Raw genomic sequence first — 10304 nt, forward strand, 5'->3', positions numbered from 1 at the left:
CTGTAACTCTACTTATTTTAGGCCTAACATTAGTTAAGCCTTTATTAAGTACGGCCTATATTCGATAAAGATATAAATTAACACCGTAACTTGTGGATATTTTTTTGCTTTAGTTGAATTAAGGCTAAACTTTACCGGACTTAATACTATCAATGACGTAACGTTAGACCTTTTTTTGAAAACCTTGATAAGTTTATAATTTGTTGTTGTACAAAATGTCTACTAAAGTACATTTACATCCGTTGAAATGAAATGCTTGCGCATGCGCATTTAGATAGTAAGATGGGCGCGCATTTTCAGGACAAACAAAAACTGAGTATTGTTATAATAGATAAATCAGGTTTATGTGTACTTTACAACATCAGAGCACTGACGTTATTCTATAAACTAAGTAAAAAAAAAAAAGTCGACATTCCTGGTCGTTTAAAAATAACATTAATTACCATTCACGTTTCACAGGCTGTTTTCATAAGCTCTGCTTCGTGTAATAGGCAGACCCCCTGTAGTTTTGTAGAGGGCGAAACAGCGTAGCAAAATAAGTTCCTGTAATATATCCGGTGTAATAGGATATTGATACAGGAAGAAAACAGATCAGAAGAGCCGCACTTGTGGTATATCCGGTGTAATATGATATTGATACAGGAAGAAAACAGATCAGAAGAGCCGCACTTGTGGCAGATGACAGATGAACTGCGTTTATTTTTAAAAACAGAGAGATCCTGAGATTATGAAGTTTGGTAATTTCTTCAATCTCCCCCCCCCCTCCCTCATGGATTTAAATGCATACATTCAATAATACTAACATTCTAACGTAATGAACATGTATATTCTTAAAACTTCTTTCCCGGGAAAATTCAGAAGTTCCTACACGAAAGGAACTCATGCAGAATATGATTTTGTAAACGTTTTTTTGTAGTTAAACACAAAGCTACAGAAAGGGCTATCTGTGCCCTGCGTTCCACGGGTATCGAAACCAGGTTTTTAGCGTTGTTAGTCCTCTGTGCCACCTAGTGAAGCTCAATAAGAAATTGTGAAGAATTAGAAAACCTGCATGTTAACCCTAACTATTCTTCTTTATATCTATATTTAAGCCCCCCAGTAGCACAGCGGTATGTCTGCGGACTTACAACACTAGAAACCGGGTTTCGATACCCGTGATGGGCAGAGCACAGATAGCCCATCGTGTAGCTTTGTGCTTAATTCCAAACAAACAAACAAACATCTACATGTAAATGCCTGTACAATACATGTAAAAGCGATAAGTTTACATGCTTCCTACACTATAAATATGGTTTCGATACCCGTGGTGGGCAGAGCCCACTTAGCTCATATGTAGCTTTGTGTTTTGCAACAACCAATCAGCTGTACCTTAAATACATTTTTTTTTTTTTGCACGGGCTATAAATTATATCAAAAGCCACAAGTTCGTCCATCTTACCGCCAACATCTTAAGTAAATTTGTTTTCTCTGATTGGCCACGAAGTTCCTACTGGAAACTGTATTCAGAAATTTTCATTCCAAAAAACATTGTTGAAAGAAATATTTAATATTGTCAACTTAAGCACTGACAACTTTTAATTCAAAATTATTAGACGAAGATCTAATAAAATCAGCAGTTTGTTCTTCATGAGGCAAGCATAACATAATAAATAAATTTTTTGGATAAATGGCCATCGCAAATTCTTCCTATGACGGCCATGGCAGCCATTTTACAAAATGGACGTCAATGACCACTGTATGACGTATTTATATTTGTTTTGATGAATGTTACAGTTTCATCAGATTCCTCTGCCTGCCACTTAGAGCGTAACAAATCTGCCTTATGTAGATTGTATTATACAAACATCCAACCTTCTCATCTTGTAAATAATATTAAAATATGTCTGTTGTTAACATTATTGTCTTCTACCTACTTGTTCTTTTTGTCTGCCTTCATCTGATATCCCAGCCGTATTGAATGAGTGAAGGAAGCCAAAGTATATCAGAACTGTATAAACTCAGTGCCTCTGATATCCAGTGTGTGGCAAGTTGGGACGCATACGTTGTGTGTCAGGAGGACATAACTGAAGAGACTCACTGTCCAGCCTCTTCAAGATGTGACACAGATGAAGCAGTCTTACTAGAACATTGCTGAAAATCTCCCGGGTTTCTACAATATCGCTTGCTTGCCAAACTCAATATATATATCATGGCTAGAAGATGGTGAGGGCATTGAGTCAACTTTCCAACACCACAATGTCAAATGGTATAGCTCCTGTAGACTCAAGTTCAACAAAATAAAACTTTTAGCAGATGAAGAAAGAGAAAACACCACATAAAGAAGCACATCCATTAAAGCTCAGAACTCACTATCCATTGGACTAAACAAATGTGATGACATATAGCTGAGGCGTTCTCAGCACATGAGCTTAATGTCCATCTCAGGTAAGGTAACTTCAAAGTACAGGATAAGCCTCTGCTAGCTGAATTGAGTGCAGGAGACCTGATACCATGATAGGTTAAATAGGAGACACATGCATCCTGCTTCATGTGCAAGATGGTGTGAAGCAAGGATTTAATAAAATATTGACTGGTACTGATGAAGTATAGTCCTAGCAGTGACATCATGTGAAGCAAGGATTTAATAAGATATTGATATTGGCACTGATGAGGTATAGTCCTAGCAGTGACATCATGTGAAGCAAGGATTTAATAAGATATTGATACTGGCACTGATGAGGTATAGTCCTAGCAGTGACATCGTGTGAAGCAATGATTTAATAAAATATTGATATTGGCACTGATGAGGTATAGTCCTAGCAGTGACATCGTGTGAAGCAATGATTTAATAATATATTGATACTGACACTGATGAGGTATAGTCCTAGCAGTGACATCGTGTGAAGCAAGGATTTAATAAAATATTGATATTGGCACTGATGAGGTATAGTCCTAGCAGTGACATCGTGTGAAGCAATGATTTAATAAGATATTGATATTGGCACTGATGAGGTATAGTCCTAGCAGTGACATCGTGTGAAGCAAGGATTTGATAAGATATTGATATTGGCATTGATGAGGTATAGTCCTAGCAGTGACATCGTGTGAAGCAAGGATTTAATAAGATATTGATATTGGCACTGATGAGGTATAGTCCTGGCAGTGACATCGTGTGAAGCAAGGATTTAATAAGATATTGATACTGGCACTGATGAGGTATAGTCCTAGCAGTGACATCGTATGAAGCAATGATTTAATAAAATATTGATATTGGCACTGATGAAGTATAGTCCTAGCAGTGACATCGTGGAAGAAATGATTTAATAAGATATTGATATTGGCACTGATGAGGTATAGTCCTAGCAGTGACATCGTGGGAAGAAATGATTTAATAAGATATTGATACTGACACTGATGAGGTATAGTCTAGCAATGACATTGTGTGAAGCACGGATTTAATAAGATATTGATATTGGCACTGATGAGGTATAGTCCTAGCAGTGACATCGTGTGAAGCAAGGATTTAATAAGATATTTATATTGGCACTGATGAGGTATAGTCCTAGCAGTGACATCATGTGAAGCAAGGATTTGATAAAATATTGATATTGGCACTGATGATGTATAGTCCTAGCAGTGACATCAATAAGCCAACACTTCAACATCGCTGAGATATGGGAGGGTCTTCAGATTCGTAACAGCTCATATGATGGCTAGAGCACTGAGCCTTGACAAGTGTCGAGCCCTGCCCATGCTATATGCCTTCACTGGGTGTGACACTGTGCCATCTTTTGGGGAAAATGTAAAAAAAAGACAGAATGGGATACATGGAAACTTTTTGATGAAGTAACACCAACATTTTTCAATTTGGCTGTTTGATCCGAGTATTTAGATGATTGGTTGGATCGTTTTGTTGTACTCTTGAATGAGAGAGCCAGTAATGAAGAACATGTTAAAAAGGATCTGAAGTGGTTCTTCACTGAGGTTCGTCACTCCTCCAACACAAGCTACACTACTCCATCACACCAAGAGGGCAACCCACCAAGTTGTTCACTGCTGGACACAGATACAGTAAGACAGAGATAGAGTAAGAGTAATAAAGATGACTGGGATACAAGGCAGGCAATTGCTTTGCTGCGGTTACAAAAAAGGTTGCAGAGGGCAGTGTAAATGCATCAGGACATCAGTAAAGTGCACTGCTCTACGCCAGTGCAGTGGACTATGTGATTCTAAAGAATTTCACAACTAGTAGAGACAGAAATTTGTACTCTGCAGCTTTGTCTGTGCACTAAATAACTTATTATTACCAGTGTATTTTGATAATTGGTCTGCATAAATCAGTTTATTTTATTTGTTTGACATTTTATCGACAGGTCAGAAGGAACAAAAGTTGACATAATACCAATTTTTGAAGTTTGCAACCCAAATACTTGGTACACATAATTTCGCTAGTAATCGATAGTGGTCATTTTTTTTAATGTGGTCAGTCATGGGAAAATCTGCAATGGTCCTTTAGCCAAAAGTCTTTATTGGGGCCTAATGTAACCGTGTCACAAATGTCACGTTTTATTACCAAATGCACAATTCTGCCGAAAGTATTTGTTGTGTGGCAAATATCTATTACCTAGTTCGTCATCTGTGATTCGTTGTGTACCAAATTTATCTCTTTCTTTATTCGTCATCTGTTCAGTAAATGGACCAATGAATTACAAACAACTCAGCCTTCTCTGTCGTAACATAGGAAACAAAACAGCTCATACGACACTAAATTTCGAATTTCTCAAAGATAGTGTTGTTAATAAGCACGTATGCCAGGTTATTTGTCTAATTGATAGCTTTGGACCCACACGGTTTTCCTACAGCAGATCTTTCGACTTCACGTGTTGTTGTAAACGTTGGCTTAATTGATAGTTCTTGATGCAGAATATCCGGCTTTAATGATCTGCCGTAAACGTATACTTTGACATAAAAGACGACTGTTATGCATGAGTTGGCAAATCCTGTTATATTCGTATGCAATGCTGGTGTTATAGAAGTTAATTGTCTTTAAATAGATATGTATATTGCGTCTTATCTACCTTCGTTTCGACGTTCTTTCCAGTCTTTTCCCCAATCTCTCTTTGTTATCTATGTTCCTAGGATTTATATCTTGGTGTGAATATTTTCTGCTTTATTCAATGAATCTCTTTATTTTATTCACTACTTTTGTTATTTCTGTAACATCTTATTATAACCTTCTTTTCTTTTAATTCTTTAGTAATCTCTTCTTTCATTCATCTACAACGTTTTTTTGTTTACTCTTCTACGGCTTCTTTTCGTTCTTGTAAAATCTTCTTTTCTCTTCATTCATCTATAATTTCTTCTTTTCTCATCCTGTTTTTTTTTGTCATTTTATATATTTCTTGGTATTTTCAGAGATATTTTCATTTAGTGTGGTACTATTATTCTCGGTTATTTGTTCGATATCGCGTGCTTAACATGGATACATCCTCTCCATGGAAACAACGAATACTGTCCTTTGATGAGTTGGTGGGCTCGTTACATCAACGAGGAGTCCTTACCCGTGGGTAGTATTACTGACACAACTGTTCTCTCCCCAGCTATTGACTCAAACTAGGTAGGCGGGATGTTAGAGGTGGGTGGCTAGCTAGGATCTATTCTTGTGGACTTCGACAACAAAAGCTTGTCGGGAGCTTCCTACATGTACTTCGGTGTCTGTCTCTCGGGCAACGCCCTGTCGTGCAGGGCAACTCCGCCTTATTCCATATATTCATCCTCTTCTTTAGGGACCATACGTATGTGGATCTGGGCGTGAAAACAGGAAACGAACAACCCCACCATTCTAACTTTACTACTTGGGAAAAATGTAAAGTTACTATTAAGTAATAAACTTCAAGTCTACCAATATCCATCTTGTAATTGCTAAAATGAAGAGAAAAGATCCAACTTCATCTAATATAATATGACCTTCACGAAACTAACCCCCCTTTCTGTACATCACGTTGAAATCGTTTTCTTCCAGTGGTTTCACGAAATTGTCTTGAATTTGTACGGCGTATGTTAAGAAACATGTCTTTAAAATCTAGTTATATCAATTACCAATGGTTTGGTACAAAGTGTAACAGACATTCATTTGAAAGAAAAAAGTTACTGAACTATTGTTTCTTGTTCCATTTGAGAATTCAGTCTTGCTATGTGATATATAACACACATTTCTTGAGAATTCAGTCTTGGTGTGTGATATATAACACACATTTCTTGAGAATTCAGTCTTGGTGTGTGATATATAACACACATTTCTTGAGAATTCAGTCTTGGTGCAAAGACTGAATTCTCAAGAAATGTGTGTTATATATCACATTATATATCACATACAAAGACTGAATTCTCAAGAAATGTGTGTTATATATCACATACAAAGACTGAATTCTCAAGAAATGTGTGTTATATATCACATACACACATTTCTTGAGAATTCAGTCTTGGTGTATTATATAAAACACACATTTCTTGAGAATTCAGTCTTGGTGTATTATATAAAACACACATTTCTTGAGAATTCCGACTTGTTATGGAATTATGTTATGGCCAATTTTGACACCAGAAAAAAAAATCATGCAAAACACAGAAAAATCGTAAAATGTCTATATCACTATTTGGGACCAGCAGAACTATTTCTTTGTACCAAATCCCATGAAAATTGTTTGATATACACATGAATAATTCATGAAAAACCCCAAATTATGCTGTCCTCGCTGAAAAACTGAGCAAAAGAAAAAAAATTCCAAAATAGTGTATATTTCCGCTTGGGACCAGCAAAGAGGATTTTTATACCAAATTTCCCGTAAATTGGTTGAAATAAAGATAAAGGGTTGACCAAAAACCCCTAAAATTATGTAGTTATTTATTATTAAAAATTATTATTAAATAAAATAAGTTAGTTGGATTCTACAAATGTCATTGTTGAATAAAATAAGTAAGCTGGATTCCAGAAATGTCATTGTTGAATAAAATATACAAGTTGGATTCCAGAAATGTCATTGTTGGATAAAATAAGTAAGCTGGATTCCAGAAATGTCATTGTTGAATAAAATATACAAGTTGGATTCCAGAAATGTCATTGTTGAATAAAATAAGTAAGCTGGATTCCAGAAATGTCATTGTTGAATAAAATATACAAGTTGGATTCCAGAAATGTCATTGTTGAATAAAATAAGTAAGCTGGGTTCCAGAAATGTCATTGTTGAATAAAATAAGTAAGTTGGATTCCAGAAATGTCATTGTTGAATAAAATAAGTAAGCTGGATTCCAGAAATGTCATTGTTGGATAAAATATACAAGTTGGGTTCCAGAAATGGCATTGTTGAATAAAATAAGTAAGTTGGATTCCAGAAATGTCATTGTTGAATAAAATATATAAACGTAATTGAAGCAATAACATTGTTGAATAAAATATATAAACGTAATTGAAGCAATGACATTGTTGAATAAAATATATAAACATAATTGCAATTACGTTTATATATTTTATTCAACAATGTCATTGCTTCAATTACGTTTATATATTTTATTCAACAATGTCATTGCTTCAATTACCAGCAATAACATTGTTGAATAAAATATATAAATTGAATTCAAGCAACAATATTGTTAAATGAAATATGTAATTGTATTTATCCTTTAACTTTCTTAAAAAAAAAAAAAATAGAAGCCCACCAAATACTGATTCTACCTATTAAGCATCATTGACTTTGTCTTTCTGATGAAATATATCTTTTAGTTAAAGCTTATAATGTTGAATTTCAACAATTGCTACGTTTACCTATATATGAATTCTTTGTCCACTTCCTCTCCATTCCCTCCCACAATCACGCAAGTCACCAATTTCCTTGTTTCTTTCTCTGTTTGGTTGACCAAATGTGACCGACGAGTTGATTGTGGGGTTTTGTCGTCGTCAGTTCATTTCCTTACTCTACAGTCTGCAGCCACTTCCATGTAACTCTATAGATATATATATATATATATAGTTTGATAGTTTATCATGCGCTGGATCTTGAGAAAGGGGAATGTGGTGGCGCTCTAAAGAGGAATTTAATATACAGAAGGGTATGTAGTGGCGCTCTCAAGAGGAACTGAATATACAGAAGGGGTGTGGTGGCGCTCTAAAGAGGAACTAAATATACAGAAGGGTATGTTAAAAGTTACGATTGTTCCCCTTGTGTATATTCAGTTCCTCTTTAGAGCGCCACCACATCTCCCTTCTGTATATTCAATTCCTCTTTAGAGCGCCATCACATAGAGATAGAAAGGTTATGTTAAATTCGTGTTTTTAATAACCCTACTTTTGGTTTAACACTAGTTTTTCTAGATAAATTTTGGTCAACGCCGTTTTCGTCTATCATCCCTTTTCGAAAGATGACGTATAGAGAGGACGGGAGTTGAAAATCTCGCTATGTGGAGGTCAGAGGTCACTTCGAAACACGTGGGTAACTCGCTGCAGTCACTTTCTCGTTTTCTAGTATAAGTTCACAAATCACGAATACTCACACCGATATATACATATTCTTTAAAAGGACTTTTGTGCATTTTGTTTCTAAATTCCAGGATTTTTTTTCCCCTCCAAAGATTCGACTTTTCACTCAAAACTACTCCGAATTTGGGAGTTAAAGTAACGCGGGAAGAGAGTTAAGCCATAAAGATTGGTCGAAGAACGAACGAGTCATTACGATTTTAAAAGCAATAAAACGTGTTCATAACGAAACATGGCCTATTTCCGCACTTTGACTGAACTGTATGTAAAAGAAGTTTTACTTCCCCGGAAATGTAATGCGACGAATGTTCAATTTGAAAAACATTAAACACATCTCATGGCAACCTTGCGTGACATTTAATGTCAGATTTCGTCCTTAAAAGTGTTTTAATCAAATCAGGAAGATCCACCAGTGGAAATCTAGGAAAACTAATTTTGAACGACATCTTGAATTATGTAAGAAACACAAAGGGAAAATGAGTAAAGGTTGACGATCTTGATATTTAAACTGTATTTGAACCATGTAAAAATAAAAATAAAAACACGTCAACTTTGACGATCTCTAGTCTCTATATAAAGAAAGCCAAGCATGGCCAGGTGGTTAGGGCGCTCGACTCGCAATCTGCGGGTTCGAATCCCCGTCACACCAAACATGCTCGCCCTTTCAGCCGTGGCGGTGTTATAATGTGGCGGTCAATCCCACTGTTCGTTGGTAAAAGAGTAGCCCAAGAGTTGGCGGTGGGTGGTGAGGACTAGCTGCCTTCCCTCTAGTCTTACACTACAAAATTAGAGACGGCTAGCGCAGATAGTCCTCGTGTAGCTTTGCGCGAAATTCATAACAAACAAACAAACAATCTATATAAAGGAACATAATTCTTTCACATTTCAAAATTACAAAGTTTTTTTGTGTCTAAAAATGTCCGTGTCTCTTATCATCTGTGTATTTTCGGTTTGTAATGTTAATGTTAGTTAGAGCAGCGATCAACTTCTGATCCCACGAAATGCGACAACATAAAGCACGTGATATTGGTTATAGCCCATTATAAAAATTGAATGATAACACGTTTTTCAGCAACGTTTCAACAGAGCATCAGATAACTTCACATTCACAGCGTGAAACGATTCACCAAGTTAGATGAAACGTATTTATTCCAACTAGGAGATCGTTTCAATCACCACGATGTTTTGACGCGCACGTGATAGGATTCCAGACGTTATCAGCTTTTTCCCACATCTCCACCAGGGGGTCTTGCCATGGAGGGCAAAAGGCTGTGAGATGAGACCTGAACTCGTACCGATTTTTCTGACAAGTTAGAATCAAAGAAATGTGACACTTTTCTCGTCATCTTCGAATCCATCTTGTGTTTTTCACACCTCCTAATGATGTGTAAATGTGTATTTAACGGCAGAGACCTCGGTGACCTTTAGTGACAGGACCTCTTCAATCCTGCGTGACCTGATGACAAAATATCACTACCAACGTTCGAAGCACAAGCGATCCGCTCAATATCACTTTACACTTTCCTATTTACACGGATTTACTCCATAAAACTAAAGTAAATTGTCGGAACAATTTTACATATTACTTTGATCGTTGTGTTAAAATTATATCTCTACATTTTCTTTGTCCTCAAAAGCGATAACAGTATATTTTGACGTCACGGCTGAATTATCAGTATTAATAGCTAAGTGTCATTCGTTTAACTAGCTTCACGTTTCTGAAAACTGGTTTGGATGAACATATAAAAGGGGGATGAGTTAAAAATGGTTATAAAAACACTAACAAATATAGCAG

This window comes from Limulus polyphemus, unplaced genomic scaffold, assembly GCF_000517525.1.
Source record: "Limulus polyphemus unplaced genomic scaffold, Limulus_polyphemus-2.1.2 Scaffold8440, whole genome shotgun sequence".
NCBI lineage: Eukaryota > Metazoa > Arthropoda > Merostomata > Xiphosura > Limulidae > Limulus > Limulus polyphemus.